This window comes from Phyllostomus discolor, chromosome 7 (assembly GCF_004126475.2).
Source record: "Phyllostomus discolor isolate MPI-MPIP mPhyDis1 chromosome 7, mPhyDis1.pri.v3, whole genome shotgun sequence".
NCBI classification, from domain to species: domain Eukaryota; kingdom Metazoa; phylum Chordata; class Mammalia; order Chiroptera; family Phyllostomidae; genus Phyllostomus; species Phyllostomus discolor.
Window position 1 is genome coordinate 95279407 of NC_040909.2, and position 21762 is coordinate 95301168.

The 21762-nt window shown below is 34.9% G+C and overlaps 1 long non-coding RNA gene across 1 annotated transcript; it reads right to left on the reverse strand.

Moving 5' to 3' along the window:
- Positions 1-1161: 1161 nt before the first annotated feature.
- Positions 1162-14263, reverse strand: LOC118501883. Its single transcript, XR_004904544.1, has 3 exons — positions 14250-14263; positions 1472-1474; positions 1162-1224 (listed from the first exon to the last, which is right to left on the reverse strand). It is a non-coding gene; the product is annotated as an uncharacterized LOC118501883 (long non-coding RNA).
- Positions 14264-21762: the final 7499 nt, after the last annotated feature.

Consider the following 21762-nt stretch of genomic DNA (forward strand, 5'->3'; position numbering starts at 1 on the left):
TATTAAATATTTTACCACATTTTTTGCTTCAAAATTTTTTTTTCTATTTTCCTCCGGTAAAACCTAGGTGCATCTTATGGTCTGAATGATATGGTATATATAAATAATACAGTCCATATAAATATGGTCTGAAAAAGTAGCCATTCTAATGGGTATAGAGTAGTTAATACTTTTAGTAATTAATAGACTTTTTGATATTCAGTAAATGTATCTCTCCCCTTTTTTTTTAGGCCATCACCACTTTGGGTTTCATTTCTTCCCTTACACAGCTTAGAACTTTGTTATTCAAAGTACATCTTATGGAACTCCAGAACAAACGCCATCTGGGAGCTTGTTAGAATTGAAGACTTGGAAACATGGATCCAGATTTTCAGAACCAGAATCTGCCTTTTAACAACATCTCCAGGTGACTCAAACACATGAAAGTTTAAGAAACACATACTCTATCACTTCATACTCTTGACATCACCTTCAAGACTTTTCCACCTTTGGTTTTCTACTATATTTGTGATACAACCATGGCCTTCAAATTAATTCAAGCATCTGCACTGCTGAACGTTGCTGTACCAAATTACACAACATACAGCATTGTTGTTACTACCAAATCATGATTTTCAACCACACACGAATCCTCACCACCTTCTTTGTAATGCCCCTTACAAATTCTATGCCACATTACAAAAAATAATAATTCTGATTTGCAGTTCCCTCCTTTTATGTGTTTCTCAGGCCATCTTACTCTTTTCTGGAAGAGCTTGCATTCTTTTTTAGAATTAATTTCTTTGTATTGTTGATATTATTACAGAGGTCCACCTCTACCAGGCCTCCACCCCCCCTCTCTTGGCCTTCACCATACCGTTGTCTGTGTCCAAGGGCTATGCATGTGTGTTCTTTACCTAATCCCTTCACCTCCTTTTATCCAGTACCCCCCATTCTTTTTCACTGAGAAAATAAGGGTTTTCAGGCACAAAATTTTATTGCCTCCTCACTTACAATCTACTCTCCTATATTCTCCTCTAATGATAAGAGAAGGAAGTATTACTGTTCTTTCTGAGGTTTTATTTCTCCATCTATGGCCAGCATCTCAATGCCTCCTGTCTCTCCTATCTCTCCTTCAAACACTGCTTGTTTGCCAAGGCTTTTTTGTAAATATGATTCAAGCCTTGGCTGGGTAGTTCAGTTGGTTAGAGCATCATCCAGTTATGCCGAGGTTGCGGGTTTAATCTCTCGAGAGGGCACATGTGGGAATAACCAATGATTGCATAAATAAGTGGAAAAACAAGTCAGTGTTTCTTTCCCTCTCTCTCCCAAATCAGTAAATTAAAAAAAAAATAAATATCTTTCAATTACAATCCTGACTATTGATATCACCTGTAAGGCTCATGGTTCTGAAAAAACTTTGGATAACCCATAGACAGATGGTTTTGCCCTTCTGGAATTCAGCTACTCACCTCCAGGCATTTGAATTGACCCCCTTTTCTCACCCTCTCTAAGAAGTTATTCCTTAAGTCAGTTTAGGGCTCCCTCTTTTTAGCCCCCATAATAGTAGTGCATGACTTTATTAGAGCACTTAATAAGCTGCATTGTCACTGTTCCCATGCCTATCTCCAAAATCTGGACAGTGAACAACTGAAAGTAAATATTCCTTTCACCTAACCCCATTTCTGGTGTGTGGTAGATGCCTCATGATGTTTTTGTGGATGGCTGAATCAAGGAAGTCCAAATTCTGAAGCTCCCTCACATTCTGGGCATTGGCCCAGCATGGGCGGCAGCAGCTACCGTCTTGACCTTTGCTGCTCAACAGGTGCTTCTCACATCTTGCAACCTGTCATCTTCTGTGGAACTGGAGGGTATTTTTTCTATGGCAGAGAACAATTCTATAAGCTCTAACTTCCAAAACCTATGGTTTTCCTTTATGTATACTAATTGTAAGCTTATTTTCCATTACATAAGGGAGAAAAGTCTAATTTATTTGTAATTTTAATTAGCATGTCAAGTATTTAGGAGATTTACAGCTACCATGTACAATTGGTTCTCTAATCTGAATTTGAAGCAATTTCTTCAGCATTTTCAATGCCAATACTTCTTAAACTTTAAAATGCAACAGGATTACCTGGGGATCTTGTTAAAATAAAAATTTTGATTTAAATGCTGCATCTTTAGGACTGGTTTGGGTATAAGAGTCTGCTTTTCAAACATACTTTCAAAGGGTATTAATCAGCTGAGTTGGGGACCACGCTTTGATTAGCATTATCCAAGACCATCCCCTCAGTTGTAAAACTCCCATTTTTATTGTGTGAATTATATCATTTCATGGTTAAACATAGGAAGTTATATGAGATATCAATGATAGTTGTTTAAAATTAAAGATCAATTATAAAGCTGATAGCTCCTTTTTCTGATAAATTAGTATTTATGATTTGGAAGAGATTGATAAAAGAACACCAAAGATATTATTTTCTGTTTGTTTTACTACTAAAAGCAATTTCAAGCTACAAAAGATTAGTTTGGAGTGATTTATGACTTCAGATTGTAAGCGGTAAAATACAACTTTAGGAAGAAGAGAGCCATGTCTTGGGACACAGGACAAGGTCTTACTTGCAGGCTGACTTAAAATGCAATGTAGGACCACAGAGTTCTAATCTCATTGGGAATGATGCATCAGCAACTATTTGTTTTCAGAATCATCAGGCTTCATTTAAAACCACTCACTGCCAGGTCCCCACCCTCACAGATTCTGATGTAATTGGCCTGTGGTAAGACTTGGGCATCAGTGGTTTTAAGTTTCCCAGGTGATTATAATGTGCCATATGGATAAGAGCCACAGCTTTAAGTGCTCCCAGGATAAAACCCCTTCTTCCCAGATGGGGCAGAATGGCTTTCTCCACAGCTGGGCCCCTTAACTCCGGCTTTCAGGCTTAGACTCATTCTATTCTCTAGGACAGTGATTGTCAGATGGCAGCAGGCATCAAGAATCACCTAAAAGGCTTGTAAAACTTAGATTTTGGGGACCGCATCCCCACAGCTTCCAAAACCTTACGCCTGGGGTGGGGCTGAAACTTGCATTTCTAACAAGCTTCCTGGGGTGCTGCTGGCTCTGCTCGTGGGGGGACCCCACCTTGAAGGCCTAGGACAAGGCCTGGTTTTTCAATCTTAATGTCAGCATGAAACCAGCATTGGTGTTTTCCTAAATCTTACTGATCTCAAATCCAGTTATGGAATCTGCAGTTAGGTTTTATTGTTATGACTCAGTCCCTCATCCTGGTTTAAATGTCTGGCTTTCTACTAGTTTCTCATTTTCTCTAACTTGGAAGTTCAAATATGGCACTTCCTAATTCAGAATTAGAAAGTTTGGGCATCTCAAAGATGCTAAGCAATGGATTAAGATTAGATTTGTCACTTAGAAAAATGATCTCTGATTCTTTTGTTGAGGATAGGTTGAAAAAGAATAGCAAGTGAGGATAGTAACAGGAAGACTGGAGGAGAAAAAAAACAGCAAAGGGCAGTGGCATTGGGTTGGATGAAAGGCAACAATTCATATGGTAGTGAATTGTTTGACACATTTTTTTGGCTAATGATTGTATGCTAAATTAAGAAAGAAGAAAATATTATTAATCACAATCCATGATTTATCAGTAAGATAACTAGTAACTTAAAGCTTACTATCAATAGTTAAACATGAGCTCTGGCTGGTGTGGCTCAGTGGACTGAGTGCTGGCCTATGAACCAAGGGGTTGCTGGTTCAGTTCCCAGTCAGGGCACATGCCTGGGTTGTGGGCCAGGTCCCTGGTTGGGGGTGTGTGAGAGGCCACCGCACATTGATGTTTCTCTCCCTCTCTCTCTCCTTCTCATCCCTTCTCTCTAAAAATAAATAAATAAAATATTTACTTTTAAGTAGTATAGTAATTGTCACTAAATGGTCTAATGTAAAAGTAGTATGTGTTCATCACCTCTTTTACAGGAGTCAAAGGAATCAATCATATTATATGCCTCAATTTGAACTTGTTCTATTTTTTACCTTTTTTTTTTTTTTTTACAAAAAAGCAGCTATAAGCACAGATGGTTATCTCAGATTCCTCAGTGTTTTCCTCCAAGAGCTGTTATCATGTCAGAGTAAGTTAGATTTCTTGGGGCGAGTGCGCTAATTCTTCCACGACATGAAGGAACGAACTTCTGTGTAGCTGAGATCAGAAACCTATCAAACCTAAGAGGGGAAAATCTAGAATTTCGGCGGTGCACAACAAAAGACTAGGAGCATTTTTCTAGACAATGTGATTTCTCATTTTTAGCGCTCCCTTCTAGCACATTTTCAGATTGTCTCACTCTACTTCTTGAAACTAAACCCAATAAAATGGCAAATATGCTTAGTGAGCCAAAGAAAACATTTGAAGTTGAATTTTATGTCTTTGATTTTTTTCCTTTGTTTTAATTGCTAAATGACTTCTTTGTCTTTAAACATGAGATTGGCATTAAATTAATAGAATGATCTAATCAAGCCTCCTTGGTTTACAGTTCAGAAAATGCTAAGTGAATACTCAGTGTTATAGCTAAATTTTCACATGGCATGAATCATTGCAATTTCCTTTGCATTTTCTGGCTAGGAAAATAATACAGAACCAATAACAACCAAAGATGAAGTGTCAAGTAAAACAGGAGCTATGAAGTATGTAAGGCTTTATGGAGCTGCCTGGAAATCAAAGTTGTTTGTATAACTCAGAAGTAATCTGATCTGGTGTTCCCAAAATTCCTTAAAATATTCATCTTGAAAACAGAGATGTACTCAGCATCTTGAAACACTTTCTGTCTTATAAGACTACATCTCTTCCAAACTGTGATATAGAATAAAGCTACATGAGAACAAAAGAAATAACAGTTGGTGGAAATATAACAAGATAAAATGTACAAGACAGAAATATCCACTATGAAATCCCAGGTGTACAGAAGTGATTTGTAACTTCAGCAGTCATCATTATGTCTGGGTTTTAATATTTTATATTGCTTCAGAATTACATATTACAGACTATTATAAAACATTTTTAATATTGACAAAATTTCACTTTTTTAATTTTAAGTACATGCGAAGTGGGAGGATTTTAAAAGAAGAAAGGGAAGATTTCTATATAGCCACTTTCATTTTTTCCTCTGAATTAGTTGAAACTATTTTTAAGATAATTTCATAAAACTTAGAAATTCAGTCATCAATGTAAAAGATCTCTATTGCTTTCAAACCCAGGTTTCTCTAATTTAGAAAGTTTTATTTGTGGTGCTATCAGGGATGTCCATGTTAACCAATGCATTTCATTTATACAGCTATTTCCCTGTAAACATTCTAAACTTCTACAGAAAATCTAATGCACAAAAAATAAGCTTCAAATGATTTTATATGAAGAATGTTACACGTTTGTTCAGCTTTTCTCTGTATGAAGTACTTGCAAAAGAAAAATGGAGAATAAGCTAAAATCAGATCAAGCCAAGGGGTAGTCACATCTATTTTATCTGCAATAAGGACATAATGACCAGAAAGATCACACAAATAAACCTTGTACTATGCAAGGCTGGTATCTTTATTCTGCAGTTTCAAAAGGGCACACTGGTTTGGAGCTGAACATCGCAAGCTCTGACAATGCCTAAAAGTCTGGGAAGAACTTCTGTGGTTGAGAACTACTGTCGAATAAACTTAAGCAGTTCCAATCATTCCATCTTCTCTTTTAGAATAATTTAATTGATAATCTCTTCAGTATAGGGGTTTTAAGAAAACCTGGTATCTCAGAGTAATAATTATTGGCTTGCCAAATTATAAAGTTAGATTTGGATCATTCCAGGTGAGTCGATGATATACCAAGTGTAGATGTTTCCCTTGGCAGAGAGGATGAACACAGCTGCAGGAGGACCGGAGACAAACGATGACGATAACATAGATTTAGAATGATAATGAAGGTTGGACACTCAAGTGTGTTTTGAAGCAAGGCTGACCCTGGGAAATGACAATGATGGTGCATCAGAGGACACTTAAATTTTTAGGGTAGAAAACTACATTTGATTTATAAGTTTATTTTAAAGTGAGCTGCCCTTTATGCAAGAAGTTGAACTATGTACGAAATTATACTGAGTCTGACTCATATCGGATACATATCTCGAATTACTACTTTGTTTTTAATGTTTTCACTTCTGACTACCAGCAAAATGCAGCTTGTCCTCACATTCTTTAACACAATGTTTTCCTTAACATTATCTTTCATAATTCATTCATTATGTACAATAACATCATAATAATTCTTCCATAGCTGAAGGTCACTTCAGCTGCATTTCTGTTGAGTGTGTATGAACTCCACAACATGTACTGTTTATCTGTATAATTAGCCAAGGAGGTGTCAGTGGACAGATAATAGTGATGATGATTGTAACTATTTAGCTTCATATTTATATAAGTCTATTTTTAGTACTATGATGCCTTCCCATCTATCACCTTTTTCAAACCTTATGAAAATCCTGTCGTATAGACCAGGTATTTATTATCATCTCCATCTTTTCTTAAATGTAAATATTGGCATTTTTTGCATTTCTGTGACTCACACTAAGTTAGCAGTACAGCTGGGACTGGGAGCCCTGTAGGAGAAGTTGAAAGGTAAGGAAAATTTCCAGACAAGAAAGGTTCACAGTCTTCGCATACCCTTCTGAATTCTTTGATTTTTGGGGTGAGATTTGTATATAAGTGTTGGAGCAAGAGGGTTAAACTTGAACTATTGAACTGCCTTAGGTCTCATGCAAAGGACTGCATAGTTCTGTCATGTGCCTGCAGGTATGGTGCTTCTATGGAGTAAAATTCCAAGGACAGTGGAAATGTAAATCTCACTGTAGGGAACTATTTTAAAAAAAGGAAGAATGAGTAGCATCAGCTTTAAAATAATTTCAAGGCATTTTAAGGATACCTGCATATAATCACTCAAAAAAGAAGTCAAGTGTAAGCCTTAAACCCTTAGTAGAGAATACTTTTGGAAAGAAAACCATACCGTCCTCTGCCCCTCTGTATACAATATTCTGAGGTTTTAAAACTAGATTCTTGCTGCTCTGTTAAGATTGAGGTTTTTTTTACAACTAACTAAAACACTGTAGAATTAGAGTTATTGCTCTTTAGATACTAAATAATGAATATCCCAGCAGGGCAGTTTTGTGAGTTACATATGATGGCATACCCATACATCAAAGCAATTCAAGTTAAGAAACAAGTATTACTTCCTGGGACAGAGCAGTCTCTTAAGATTAGAGATAAAGAACATTCTCTTAAGGAAGAAATAAAAGCTAACTTGACTTTGAGCAATGGCGGAAATTTTCTTTGGAGGATCTCAATGCACCCGGAACTTATACCTTTCTTTCTAATTTCAAGCCTTTGATCTTTTCCTCATTATTATTTTAATGTCTCTGAGTCTCTGTTTATATATTTTAAGTTCCTCAGCTTCTTCTGGGAAGGGAAGGAGTTTCCTATTAATGTTTGTTATTAATAGATGATGGAAATATTATATATGTCATGTAGTAAAAAATATGGCATTTGTCACTTTTAGAAAGGCACAAAATAGAGCAACTATTGAAAAAGTAAGGAAAATAAGACCACTCAAGCACTTCAGACTTGCCTTCATAGGCTAAATTAAGGGATATTATTTTTCTCTAAGCAGGTGATACACCTTCTGCAAAAGTGACCATTCCTGGTAAGGAACTTACCGGTGCATGCTTGCTAGAGAAGGAACAGCCTGTTCCAATGATGGCTTCAGGTAATGGCTAGATGGTGTTTGAGATAAAAATATGAAGCCACTGACTATAAAATATGCTAATTGATTGTTTTTGAGAGTATTGTTGGGATTATATTTAATGAGCAAAGTAACATGTACTTTTAAAGACATTAGTTATTTTAACTTACTATTTGCAATAAATTGCTAAAAATTCCTCACTCAATGAATGGTTTTCTAAAATGTTTAGTATAATATCAGCAATACATTAACAGATGTCTGATGCACAGTCTTGTCTCACCTTCTGGAGCTGCTCCTGATAGGAGGGATAATGAGAAGTCAATCTTTGTTTATTCTCACCCCTACCCTAGCAGCCAGGCCATTAGGGTGCATGTCTTGGTACCCGTGTGGCCTGAGCAGCAGTGGGTAAAGGACAGGGTGTTGCCTGTCCTACAGGACAGCATTATCAGATTCAGTTATATTTACTATGTCACAGGCCCAAATTTATCTCAACAATATGTAAGAAAAGCTTTCCTACCACCTGTTCACCTGAGGGAACAGAAGCGGAGAGAGAGTTAAGTCACCCAAAACTGTTTCGACATCTGTATGGCCTCAGCTAATCATACCTACTTTTAAAAAAATAATAATAAATCCATAGAAGTATTAAAGAGCAGATCACCCTATGGGAGAAAGAAATCCTTGGAACACTCTAAAACTCTCTTCATTGTCTTCCAATGTGAAGATACCAGGTATTAGTGTGTCTAGTCCATGACCCTGGATTTCTTAGTGTAACTAGCCTAAACTCTAAGCTGACTAGATGCAAAATATTCCACTAAAATGGAAAACACAGGCGGGGAACAAATGGATGGATATAGAGGGAGGGCTTAACATAGAAAATTCTTCTTATACCCTTTATACTCTTTGGTAAAACTGCCTGTGAACTCACAATTGCCCATATCTTTGAAACTATTGAGGGCTTTCTGTTTGCTGCATATAAGCAGGGCCCAAAGCTTTAATGTCTGACTCAATTTTCTGCAGTCTATTCATGAATACTCAACATGACTGCAATAAATTAGAAAACCTCCAGGTTCATGTGAATGCATGCATTTTAGGGTAGCTTTTATTACAGGCAAAACCCACGGTAGGTCTGTATTGAAGTACATTCTCTGAAATGTGTTTCCATTGAAAGTGAAAGAAAAGCTTGCAAAAGATGTAAAACTGTGTAGTGATTTGCACAGATACCTTATATCGGTGAATCCTATTCATTGCATGGTGTGTATGGATGCTATGTGGTTTAGTGCTGTGTATTACTACATGCTTTCTTCTCAAACTATTCACACTCCCTTGTTCATTTCTGATCCTGTTATATTAATATACCCTAGTTTTGGTCATACTTTCAAAAATTGTTGTCTTTAGAAAGTTAATTTAGAATACTTCTGGCCATAAACTTTAAATATTTCCCTCCAAGCCTATTTGAGAAGCAAATGTGGTTTTAATTTTCTATAACTATTTATCTTTTAGATGTGTAAAGTATTTCCTGTGGGTAGCTTATAGTCCTATCCAGGTAAAGCGTGTTGCCAGTATTATGTTAAAACATAAACTTTAAAAAGGCTCTCCAAACTAGTATTTGGAAACTATTCATTTGACCTTCAGTGACAAAGCTTATGCCTTGCAAATTGATTAATACAGATACAATATCAAATCATTTTTCATACAATTTTTTAATGTTTGTTAAGCGCTGGAGCAGTATGTAAACAGAGTATTTGGCATTTTTATTAGGCTGCGGAACTCAGTCATTTCCTTTGCAACAACATCTCATAAACTATTTTGACAGTCTAATAAACTATAAAAAGCTGTGGTAAAAACTGGCTCTGAATGTTATAACCGTACAAAATGGAAAGAGCAAGAGAAAACATCTATCACTGGGATTATTATCACTGTTGCTATGGCAACCTGGTTGCAATGGCAATATCTCCACGGTTCTGCTGTTTGTTATCATCTTTCTTGATTTTACATCATTGAAATTGTAGTAATTACACTGTGCCTGATGAAAAATGCATGCTGTCATGGCAACTAAGTCAAATATTCTTAATCATTTCACCTCTTCAATCTAAAATGTAATTGTTTGTCAGTAAAATAGGTTATACAGAAGGCTTCTATGGACTTATGATTGCCTTAAGTGTTTTGCAAAAAATAGTGCATTTAGGCTCAAGACCCTAAGCTAAGCTAATAGCTTGAAATGGTAAACAATGACTCATTATAATAAGTAAGCAGCATTAATTGTAGAGTCACTTCTTCAGTGTGATCAAATTATAAACCACAGTGACTTTAATATAGTACTTAAAATCAATGACACGAGAGAATATTTTAATCATCCTAATATTTCCAGTAAATTATTTGAATCAGATGTTATGTTCATTTAGGTGTGCCCACTTATATTTTATAAGTCAATGTTTTTAATGAATATACTTTAGAATGTTTTCTTCATGCTGTGCATAATTAAGGCACAAGGAGAGGCTCCTCACCGCAAATATGAAAAAGGAGATAAATTAATACAATATGAAAAGAATGCCTTTCTAACTAGAGCAGTCAGTTACAATATACGTCCCTCAGCTATTCCTTAAACTAATTTGTTTTGTATAGTATTTTCAAAAGAATATGATTTTTTGTCATAAGTACTTATGTATCTGAGTAATATACATGTCCTATTAGAACAGAACGGGAGAATCAATATAAAGTCATGCTATAAAATGACAAATTTATCCTCTTAAGTGGGAATCTATAAAAAAAACTATAAAATTTCAGAAGTAATATGGAAACTATAGTACACATTTTTATAATTATTTTATTTACTCAGAAAGATGAAAATTTTGTTTGAGCAGGAAAAAAATGAATCAGAAATCTTGTTTTGATAATAACAGAATTTCTGTAGTTCATTTCACATGTGTCTTGTTTAATTTTTAATGTAATGATGCTCTAAATGAGAGCAGCAAAATAAATTCTTTTATGTGTTATTAAGAATTTAGGAATAGTATAACTACCTTTCTTTGTATCTTTAGGTGTATACACTTTACATTTGAACACACAAAATAAGCTAGATGTTACATTTTTGAGGTTTTAGATTCCGGAGAAAATTTTACTATACATAGAAAATTACATACTTCTGTTTCAAGTATAGATAATTATAATTCTTCCCTCCCTTGCCTATATTTCTCCCTTTTGTTAGCATGCCATTCCTTCAACAGGAGAAAAAGGTACTACCTCACTCTAGTGTGATTAATCCATTTCTGCCCAAAGCAGAAGACATCTTAGCTATTGTAAAGACTGCATTTTATCAACATCAGGGGAGGGGTGGAGAAATGAAATGCAAGTATGTATTTTTAGAGCTTGAGTACCAATGTGTTTATAACGATGAGAGTAATTTGATTGTGATCATGACTGCTTCATCTCTCATGGATTTAATCATAAAATTGCTTTAAAACTTATTCATTGCTTCTACATAAAAGCAAAATATTACACAAATAAAATGAATATAAAAACACTAAAATGCAAAAAGACATTCATAATACTTTAGCTCAGAGTCAACTCTTTTAATAAAAATATTAGAAAAGCACATCTAAAGTATACACTGGACCTGTTACTCCTGCCCTGCTGTGTGTTAAAAGTTACACAGCCAGCGAGTGACATGTTGTGTTCCATAGCAGTGGGCAATGACAAATGTTCAGATGTTAAATAATTTACCATAAAAATGTCTGAAGTTCTTTATAATTAGAAATTAAACATAATATGAATAACTGTTTTCAGCCTTAAGACACAAAAACTGAGAGATATAGAAGATCTTTGCTGAGAATCCTAGTATTGGTAATATTTTTAATACCACCATCAGTTTCCCGAGGTTCCTTTAAACTCTAGCTTCCTCACGAATGTGTCTGTGGGTGGAATGGCGGCTGCCACAATTGTAGTCCCATCCCCTGTCTCTACCAGCCCGCCTCCTTCCAGAGATATGATCAATACTAGACTTGGAGATAGTAAAATGTGTATATATGAAAAAGGAAAAAAACTTTCATGGCTCTACACTAACTTAGGGCTTTTCTTTTGCCTTCCTTTGGCTCTCCTTTCAGCTTGAGTCTGCCTTGATAACTATTTTCTAATTGAAATTCCTGTGAGAAATGGATTGGCTTCTCTTACTCTGGTTTGGGTCACATTTCCACTTCAACCCTTCTTTAACTTCTGGCCCAACTGGGAGAAGACTGTGGCCACTTAGCAGCTCTGTTCCTGAGGCACTGCTTCTATTGGTGGCTCCACACTGGCCAGGTAGAGATGGAATCACCTGGGACGGAGCAGGGTGGCACAGGGCCGACCCCGCCCACAGCAGAAGCAAAACATTCATCTCTGCATGAAATACCAACTTTGCACAAATGGTGCCAGTCACTGCACGCGGGGTTTTGTTCATGGTTAACGGCCCCAAACCTCTGCCCTGGGGGAGCACAGCCATTTTCCTTTGACAGAGTTGTCCCATGGCAGACACTGTTTTGGACATAACCCATATACTTCTCTACTCACCTCAGAATAGTGGGGACCAACTCAGCTGAAATAAATAAAATCACATTGTAAACTCCGAAGTGGTACAGGAACATGAGTGATCGTTACCATTTAATCTAATTTCTCGTCCCCTTCAGGAAATTTTCTTTTCCATTCTTCTCACTGTCAGTTGTGAGCTCAGGGGATTCAAATTAATTTAAAGATTATACTGAGTAAAACATAATTAGGAAGGTAAATGTTCAGGGGGGAAAGGGCAGCAAAAAAAACATTCCAGACACATATAAATGATGCTTGTGTTATCTGCCATTTTTACATGATCTGCATCACTGTTCTCGTTCTTCAGCATGGAATTTGATGCTGACTGGAGTTACACAAAAAATCAAACTGTATAAATTGTAGCAATATGAAATCAGGGATATCAGAAGTCCAAAGATTCCCTTGAATAAAATTAATTTTAAAATACAAATTAAATATTTTTTTTAGTTTTGTGTTAAATAGACATATTTGTCTGAATAAATTTCATTATAGAAATATAGATATACCTTAAATTTCAGTTGAATCTCAGGCCTGGAGTGTTTCCTTAAAATACAAAAATACAGAAATGTCGTTTAGGATGAAATATTGAAGACCTAAATAGTTTAAATCTTGTTGCTCAATCTGTGTGTTTGTGCATATGTGTTTGTATTTAACAACTTTTATGTGATGATAAATTTCAGGTATCTTTCATGAACTAGAAGTCTCTGATACCAACAAATAAGTCCCAAAGATGAAATTCATTCTTTATAAACTCTAGGGAAATTCCTTTAGAATTCTGATTGGTCAATATTTTTATTGCTTATTATTTTCCTGTGAAGCAGACTATTAAATTACACAGAATCAAAGATCACCACGTTGGAGATTTATATCTATAAATCAGGTTATTCACATTCTTAGGACTCTTCTCAAAAAGTTAAGATAATAGAAACCTAAAAAAAGTATATTGCTTTTGTTAATCACAGGTTAAATATTAAATATTTCTTATAGCCTCCAAGGCAAAAATACTATTAAAGTATTGAAAATCTGGGTAACCTTTCTGTCCCACATTTAAACTTCATTGATGGAGTTTTTAGGCCAGAATGAAGCTTCCAGATTCAGTAATGTGAATTTTTTTTTCATTCTATAACATTCTCAGAACTTCCAGAGGACTCCAGCTAATACTACTTCTAATCAATTGCAAAGTTTTTAAACATAGGGCCTCAGTCTAGCATTTGATCTAAGAATGTTTGAGAAGGCAAAGCCTCATTTTTCCTTCCATTTTTGACCATATTTAGATATTGGAATCTCAAAGTAAGAACTAAAAAACTAGTTTGTAACTTGAAATACATGAATTTTAGAAGTTTTTATACTTTTATATCTAAGATCTTTAAAACACTCATCAATAAACAAACCAAGTCTGTATTAGCATATGTAGAATCAATTTTAATCAATTTCCATCTTTGGCCATTAAATAAAGCTAAAATCGCTCACTCATCAAGTTTTGCCGATGAGACACAGAAATCAGGGCTTTATTCAGTAATTGTATTGGGTAAATTAGGGGATCCATCTGTGATGTCATCATTCACCTCCTAGCAACTAATTGTAAGATTATGTGAATACTTATAAAGAATTAGAGAAGGATTTTAAAATACAAGCTAAAAACTAAGAGAAACAAATCAATGTTAGCCATCTACTACTGCATTTTATTGAGAAGGATTTTAAAATATTAGAGGACTTCTTGTTTTCAGTAGCTAGCTATTATGTGGGAGATCAAAGTCAGACTTTCAAAACTGGAGCACAAATGAAGACAGAGAAGTACAACCCAAAGCATTGTGTGTAAAACAAAACAAAATCTCATTTCTCTGATACATGAAATCTCCTTCTTAAGAAAAAGAAAATTCTAGCCCTGACCTGGTGGTTCAGCTGGTTGTAGCACTGTCCCACACAACAAGGGTTTGCAGGTTTGATTACGGGTCAGGATACATACCTAGAATTTGGGTTTCATCCCCAGTGAGGGCATGTACAGGAGGTAAACAATTGATCTTTCTCTCTCTCCAAAAATCAATAAATGTATCCTCGGGTAAGAGTTTTTTTAAAAATTCTATTAGATCAATGATTTAAATTCTGCCCAGGTGATGAGTGAATAAAAATTTATTGTGCATAAGTGATCTAATGCATAACAATATATTCTTGCATTAGGCTTTCAACCTAACCTAAGAAACAAACTCAGAATTTTACATCATCTTGAGTGTCACCCTGAGGCCTGCAGAGGAAAACCAAAGATTGGATATGGAAGCAATGGTTCTCTTGGAAGTTTATATATTTCTAAACTCTAAGGGAAATTTAGTATTCTACATCCCCTTCTACAACTATCTTATAAATACGTTGAAAATATTGTCTCCATAAGATTTTTCAGTTTTAGGTGACTAGCAACACAGCTCAAACTAGCTTTTGAATTTGTTAGCAATTTCCAGGCCATGGCTGGTTTCAGGTCTCAAGGATGTCTGCAGGGCTGGCTTCTCTCCATTTTGCGTGTTAGTTTGAGCTCAGCCAAGTTTCAATAGGGCCACTAGCTTTAGTCTCAATTCCTTTCATGGCTGGAAACTCTAGAACAAAGCATTGAGATTCATTCTGCTTGCCATGCTTAAGGCGACACAATCACTGAAGTGAAAGCAATGTGTTGAACCCTGACATACTACTGGATTATGTACTCTGTCTGGATTCTGGGTGATAGAGCTTCATCCTGGACATAGGCCTCAAGAGCTTAGGAAGCATGGGCCCCCAAATAAAAATCAGAATAGGTAGCTAGAGGAGGAAGAAAAAAATGAAGGGGAAGCAGTGGAAGCAGCCACCACGTTATCAATCAACTATTTCCATATCACTTAAAAATGATCATACTTGCTTTCCTGCTTCATTGTTTTCTACAACACATGGAATTCCTTCTCAGCAAAATACTGAGTCTTGTTTTGTGATTGCATTCAATAAGTGATGCAATGATATGTTTGGGTACCATAATCTGTAGTTTAACGCAGCAAGTTAACTATAACCGGATGGGGCCTGATAGTGATGCCAGAAGAAGGAAGGATGGCATACCTTGCTGTCCTTCGGTGTGTAGGATTCACAAAGGTAATAATAGTAGGAGAGCTGTGGGTACCTTCAAATTACTTTTTCTTTCTAATCAACAACTAGTTCTGGTTAACTTTTAATTAATATTCAATGTTTTCTTTAATAAATGGAACCTTGATGGAAATACATCTGTTAATACTATTTAATTTCTATTTGGTGTTCTGCAATTTTCCATGACGATAGCAAGTGCAGCTTCAGACAAAAAAGTGATCACCTTTTAGCTAGAATGAGAAGGTGGCCTCATTTAAAGTCACTATGCTTTAAGTGTGATTTTGGCAAAAACTAAGATCTTTGAAATTGGATTTTGCTCTGCAGTCTTAAGAGATAGGATCAGGAATTAGAAGTTATAGCCACTTTTCTGTGGCCTCAGTGAAAATTATTTTCAAGAATTGCAAACTGTATGAAAATCCCCATTTTTAGTGTGATGGACACATGGAACAGTAGGTAGAATGTAGAAGATAGGAAGATGCATAAAGATTTTTTTCCAGCCAGTTATTTTAGAGATAAAGCTGAAGTCCAGAGAAAACCTTTGGCTTGCCCATTCAATCCCATGCAACCATTATGTTTAGAAGGAATGACAACAGAAATCGGCAGATGTATTGCCTTCTACAAAGTTGAATTTGCATAAAGAAAACACTGCTTTATTATCTGGCAATTAGCTTCCTTGGCTTCCCCAAGTTCTGTTGCTTTCAGACCAGTAAGTAACATTTCAATAATTTTTTTATGTCTCATTCTTTAGCTTTTTAGTCCAGTTAGTGTTTGGGTTTGTGCTTTGGATAAATTTTCTTTATCTTTTTTTTTGTGTGTGTGTGAGCTAACTTCTAGCTGCATGTGCTTTCAGATTATCTAAATTTTAACTTTGCTGATTACAATAATTTTTTAAATATGCTTCTGCAGTTGCTCAATATTAGATAAAACTGGAGCCATTGTTCATCATGATGTGCGGATTAAGTAGAATAACTGAGGCCCATCAAGTAATTTCTCAATTTCAAGCAGAGGTCTGAATGGGAAAACCACAGATGCTTCTGGCTAATTTTTACTTTGAATGACCAACTTCACTCTCCTTGAAAAGATGCCAACATTCAGAGCTTTGGTCTAGAGAAGCAATATTCTTATGGGCTGACTATTGTCGCTGCTGCCGAACTGAGGTTTAAGGATCTGGTTTATTTGAAAGAGATTTTGGCCAATCTTAATAATTAGTATAGCTATATTCGGGTAAATGGGTTGTGGTTATTTTTTTTGAAAATAAAAAATAATTTGCCAAACCGCAAATTCCCTTTTTTACATTGGTTTCTTTAGCAAACCAACCATTATAATTACAATAAACAGATGAAATCTTATGACTTAACAAATACAATATTTGATGATTTCTTGGGAGTTGAACTTCCTTTTTGAATAAATATTTTTAGAATAGTACATTATGTACAAGGATATTATATACTAGAAGAGACTAATTTTGATAAGATACATGATGAAATTATTAATAAACTGTCTTGGATTTTATTACACATTGAAATTGACTACTTATTTGGACAGGATATTTATGAAGAAATAGAGAAAAACCAATCACTTCTAGATCCTAACAATGCCATTAATTTCATTCTTTCAAGCACTTAGGTTTAATTTAAACCCTGAATCCTGATTTTCTGTTGGAGAGGATTCTGAACCATGATGCTTCCAGCATCATAACAGCTCTTGAGAGAAATCCTTTTCTTTGTCATACACAAGAAGGTAGCTGAGTTTTCAGCACCATTCCTTCACAACCAATGGGTATGAATCTATTATTAATAACTTGATACATATTGATTGTGATTCTTTTTGAGTGACTCATAAGGGGAAGTTGATATAATTATATAATATTTTAAGAACACTTTAAAAACACTTTCAAAAAGTACATGTAGGCCTTTATTGTACATAAACCAAAAGCACAAAAATCAATTCCAGTGAAATCTGTAAAGTAGAAAATATTTGCACATTGCACATATTCATTGCAAATGTTAAAATTCCCCAATATTATTAAGTATCGGCTAAAACAAATAAACTAGGAATGAAAAAGAATTTAATAAGTGTTTAAACAAAATATAATCTAATTATGATTGTAGTGCAATTTAGAAATCAAAGGAAAATGCAATATCAAAAGACAAATATTTATTGATTTATTAAATTCAAAATAAATGACAAATTTTGCTTATTTCTAAATACACTAAAAATGAAACTTATTACTCAAAAGAAAACTCACTTGCTTTCTCTTCACAATCCCACTTTAAGGATTTTTCAGGTGGAAAAAACATCAAACTGAAATAAAATCCTAAAAGGATGTTCATTGCAGAAAAATCTCCAATAGCAAAAACAAGAAAATAACTCCCAAAATAATATCCTTATTGTTAATACATGGCATCTAATTTCAAGTGAATTATCATGAACTCAACAAAATGCTTAAACTATTCAAAATTGTATCTTATTATGTATGTGGAAAAATAGATTAAAATGGAAACAAACTTAGGAAAAATTATAAGTACATATTTCTTGTTTTAAAATATCCTTTTGTCATAAAGGATATTCTTTCTTAAAAAGTCTTTCAAAGTCTTTCTTAAAAATGCTAATCTTAAAAAACTAATTTCTTGATAATCTTCAACATGATGCAGCAGAGAACTTCTGAAATTTAGAATTATCTAATCTACAATTAGATGATGTCCCATAAGATCATTTGTAAAGCAGTTGCTCAAAACATGCCAAAAGTATATTTTCCTTGTGAAATATTATTTTTTAAAGATTTTATTTATTTTTAGAGAGAGAAGGGAGGGAGAAAGAGAGAGAGAGAAACATCAATGTATGGCTGCTGGGCGCCGTGGCCTGCAACCCAGGCATGTGTCCTGACTGGGAATTGAACCTGTGATGCTTTGGTTCTCAGCCCGCGCTCAATCCACTGAGCTATGCCAGCCAGGGTGAAATATTATTAACAATTAAATATATTGTCATTTATCAGTAAAACTAATAGAAGAAACACTGTTGTAAAAACAGTGATTAAAGCAGACTTTAAGAGCTGTTTTTTCTCTAAAAGTTGGGGAATGTAACTTAATTTGGTTGATAGAAACTTCTACAAAAAAATGGCAACTCTGAAGGAAACTTTGGGAGTCTCTCAAGAGGGTCAGATTTTCTCTTTCAATGGTTTGTTTTCATTAATACAAATACATACTGTAGAGGTAATTTTGTAATTCAGAATAATCATATTTGGGTACTTTTTCTGAAGTGAAGTTTATAAAAGTTTGAAATGTCAGCACATGACTGTTTCTATTTTCCAGGCTGGGTGCTTTTGGATCAGCCAGCCCTGTTTTAGGAACAAGCAGAGATGCAATTGAGAGCTATTTTTGTTTGAAAGAAATATTGAGTTAAACACTTTCGATTCAAGAATGTCCTCTTGAACCCTGGAAACATGCCACAAACAAATGTCTTTGGAGCAAAGCCTGGCTAGAGATCATGTATCATCTTGCTATTCTCTTTATTTACAGCTTTTTCCAGTGAACATGGTTTTTTTTTTCTTTTGCAAACAATCTCCAATTCATTGTATGTGAGCAGGAAAATTGGTATTTATGTCCAGGTTCTCAGGAACAACCCTATTTTGTAATTGAGGGAGAACTGTATTATAAATTGTATGTCCTGGATTTGTTCACATTTTGTTAGGTAAACAGAGATGCATTCTTGGTAAGATAATATTCATAAAGTGATTTGCACTCTTTTGCACTCTGTAAATCTAAAATATTGTATTCTTTGAATTAAAATAAAAACATATATTATTCTGGTTAATAAGCCACCTGATAAAACAGAAACTCTGAAATGAGGGTCCGTGTTCTTGATTGGCCACTGAGTGAAAAATAAAACATCACTTTTAAACTAGATTCATTACAAAAAACTTCCCTTCAAACTTCACAAGTGAAATGCAGGCATGAATTTTATTTGTCTTGCCAAGACAAATAAGGAATTACAACTATGTTTATGAAAATCGCTGTGTCACTCTGCAGTGCTTGTTATACTGAGTTAGAAATGGATTTTAATAGCTGCAAATATGTGTGATTTGTTAAACTATTTTTCAATATAGTATTTTACACAACAGTATAGGCGACAGAAAAGGACTGATTTATAAAGTACCTAATTGATAGTAGATGGCTTTAGCTATAGTAGATTTCTATTACTATCTGTTAATTTGGTGATTCTCCTCGTCAAACTAACAATCAATGCATTTCATAGTTTTCTTCACATTTCATATAAACATATATACAGACATCACAGATAGAAACAATTAACCACAAATGCAAAACCACATTCTCATGAAGAAGGAGATTGCATCTAGATTTCTTCTGGGCAAGGTTTACACTTCTAATCACATTACTGCCCTCATTGATAAGATAAAATAAAATAAAATAAAAATGAAACAAAATAAAATGAAATAGAACAATGCAATCCTTTAAACTGGAAAAAGGATCTGAATATACTTCAAAACTCCAGTTTACCCCCTATGTTTTCACTAAATTTTGGTGAGAAACCTTATATAAACAACAATCAGAAAAGGACTAGAAATAATGTCAGCATTTTATCTTTCCCATACCCAAAGTCTGTGAGAATTCTTTCGACCAGGCATTTTAATGAGCAGTCCAATACCTCTATCCCAAAAGGTCTGGTAATCATAGGGAACTGTCCTTTATCTCACATGGAAGAGGGCCATCAATTTTTTCCTTCAAAATAAAATATCTACTCTGCTTATTATTACATTGGTTTTAGGCCAATATAGAATCTAACTGTGAAAGTCAGAGAAGGAAAAGACATTTAGGACTTTTCCTTAGAGGACTTTCACATTAAGTTTGTCTCTACTTTCATTTGTCCTAAAAGGAAATAACACCATTATGCCCATAGGGTACCTAGTTCACAATCCAGTAGATCACAATGCCTAAAACTTTGCCTGACAGCCTGAAATTCATATTTTTCTAGCCTTGACTCCTTAGCTCCCCCCTCTCTCTATGGATAAATTTGGAGTTCTGCTGCTATTGTGCAGATGGGACTCTTTGGGGCTAGATTTTTTCCTCCATCGTCTTATCAGTAAATGTCATCTTGGCCATCCTTTGGAAATATCCCACAACTCATAAATATGGGCAAGAAAGGTACTTCAATTGATACGATTATCTACTTTGGAAATAGCACATCTCTTCTGCATAAGACAAATTTATAGTCTGTTATGGGTAAAATATTTTGCTAGGTCTTTTTTCAGAATATTTTGACCCACTACCCTACCATTCTGCTCCTGGCATAGCTTGGGGCTCAGCTATAGTAAACAGTCAAAGGAAAACCCTAATATCATCCCTTGTGAGCTCTGTGTGGCTACAGGATGGTTTGTTGAGATCTACCCCCCGCAATATAAATCAATGTTATCCCACTAGAATTATTGTGACAACAAAAAGAAAACATGCTATCATTACTCCACTGTGGTATATTCTTTTTGTGTGTGTGTAAATTATAAATATTACTTTTGCTCCCCACCTTCAGTTTTTAAAATGTGGTTTCACATTTCATTTAATGCTAAATGGTTCATTACATAGAGTAGCAACTCAGTTCTCTTATTACGGTGTTATCTTTCACTTTGTCAAAATATGTCTACTTGATAAGAAATCTGACAGAAGTTGCTTATGATGGGATCACTAACAGCCATCAGTTTCTCTCTAGCAAATGAAACTGTAACCATGGTGACGGCCTTTTTTTGCCAGAATGAAAATGAGACAGCACTCTGCTGCAGCCATTAGCAGAATACACAAATGTCCCTCAAGGCAAACATCTAAAGCAAATGGACTGCAAAGGAAAGAGCACTAATTTCTATTTATTTAGGATTTGTAAACCTAGCAGAGCAAGATATTAACAAAGGAACAAACAAAGAAAGCTTAAAAAATCCCTGCTGTTTGTGTTTTTCTTTTGGTTTATGATACCCCTTGTTTCAAATCTAAAATACTCCAGCCTGATTTTCCTACTCCAGTATTGAATAAAACCAACAATGTGCCTTTCACTCTACCCATGGATATTTCATGGGTTTTCATCCCCTCTCAAATCCCCCTCATAGAAAGAGCAAAAGAGAACTTAATCAAGTAGAAAAAGTACTTTAAATGATAAGGAGTTTTTCCTATTTTTTTAAAATGTGCATTTTCAGGAAAACTATCAAAAACGAAATACAAGATGTCTTTTTTCATATACTTTAATTTTCCAAGAGGCATGTTCATTCTGATAAGGTGCACAGAAGCTGATAATAAGTCTATTCTAACACTATCAGCAATCAGCCACAGGCTGTCAAAGACCTCGCGAGTGTCAGGCCCTTCTCACT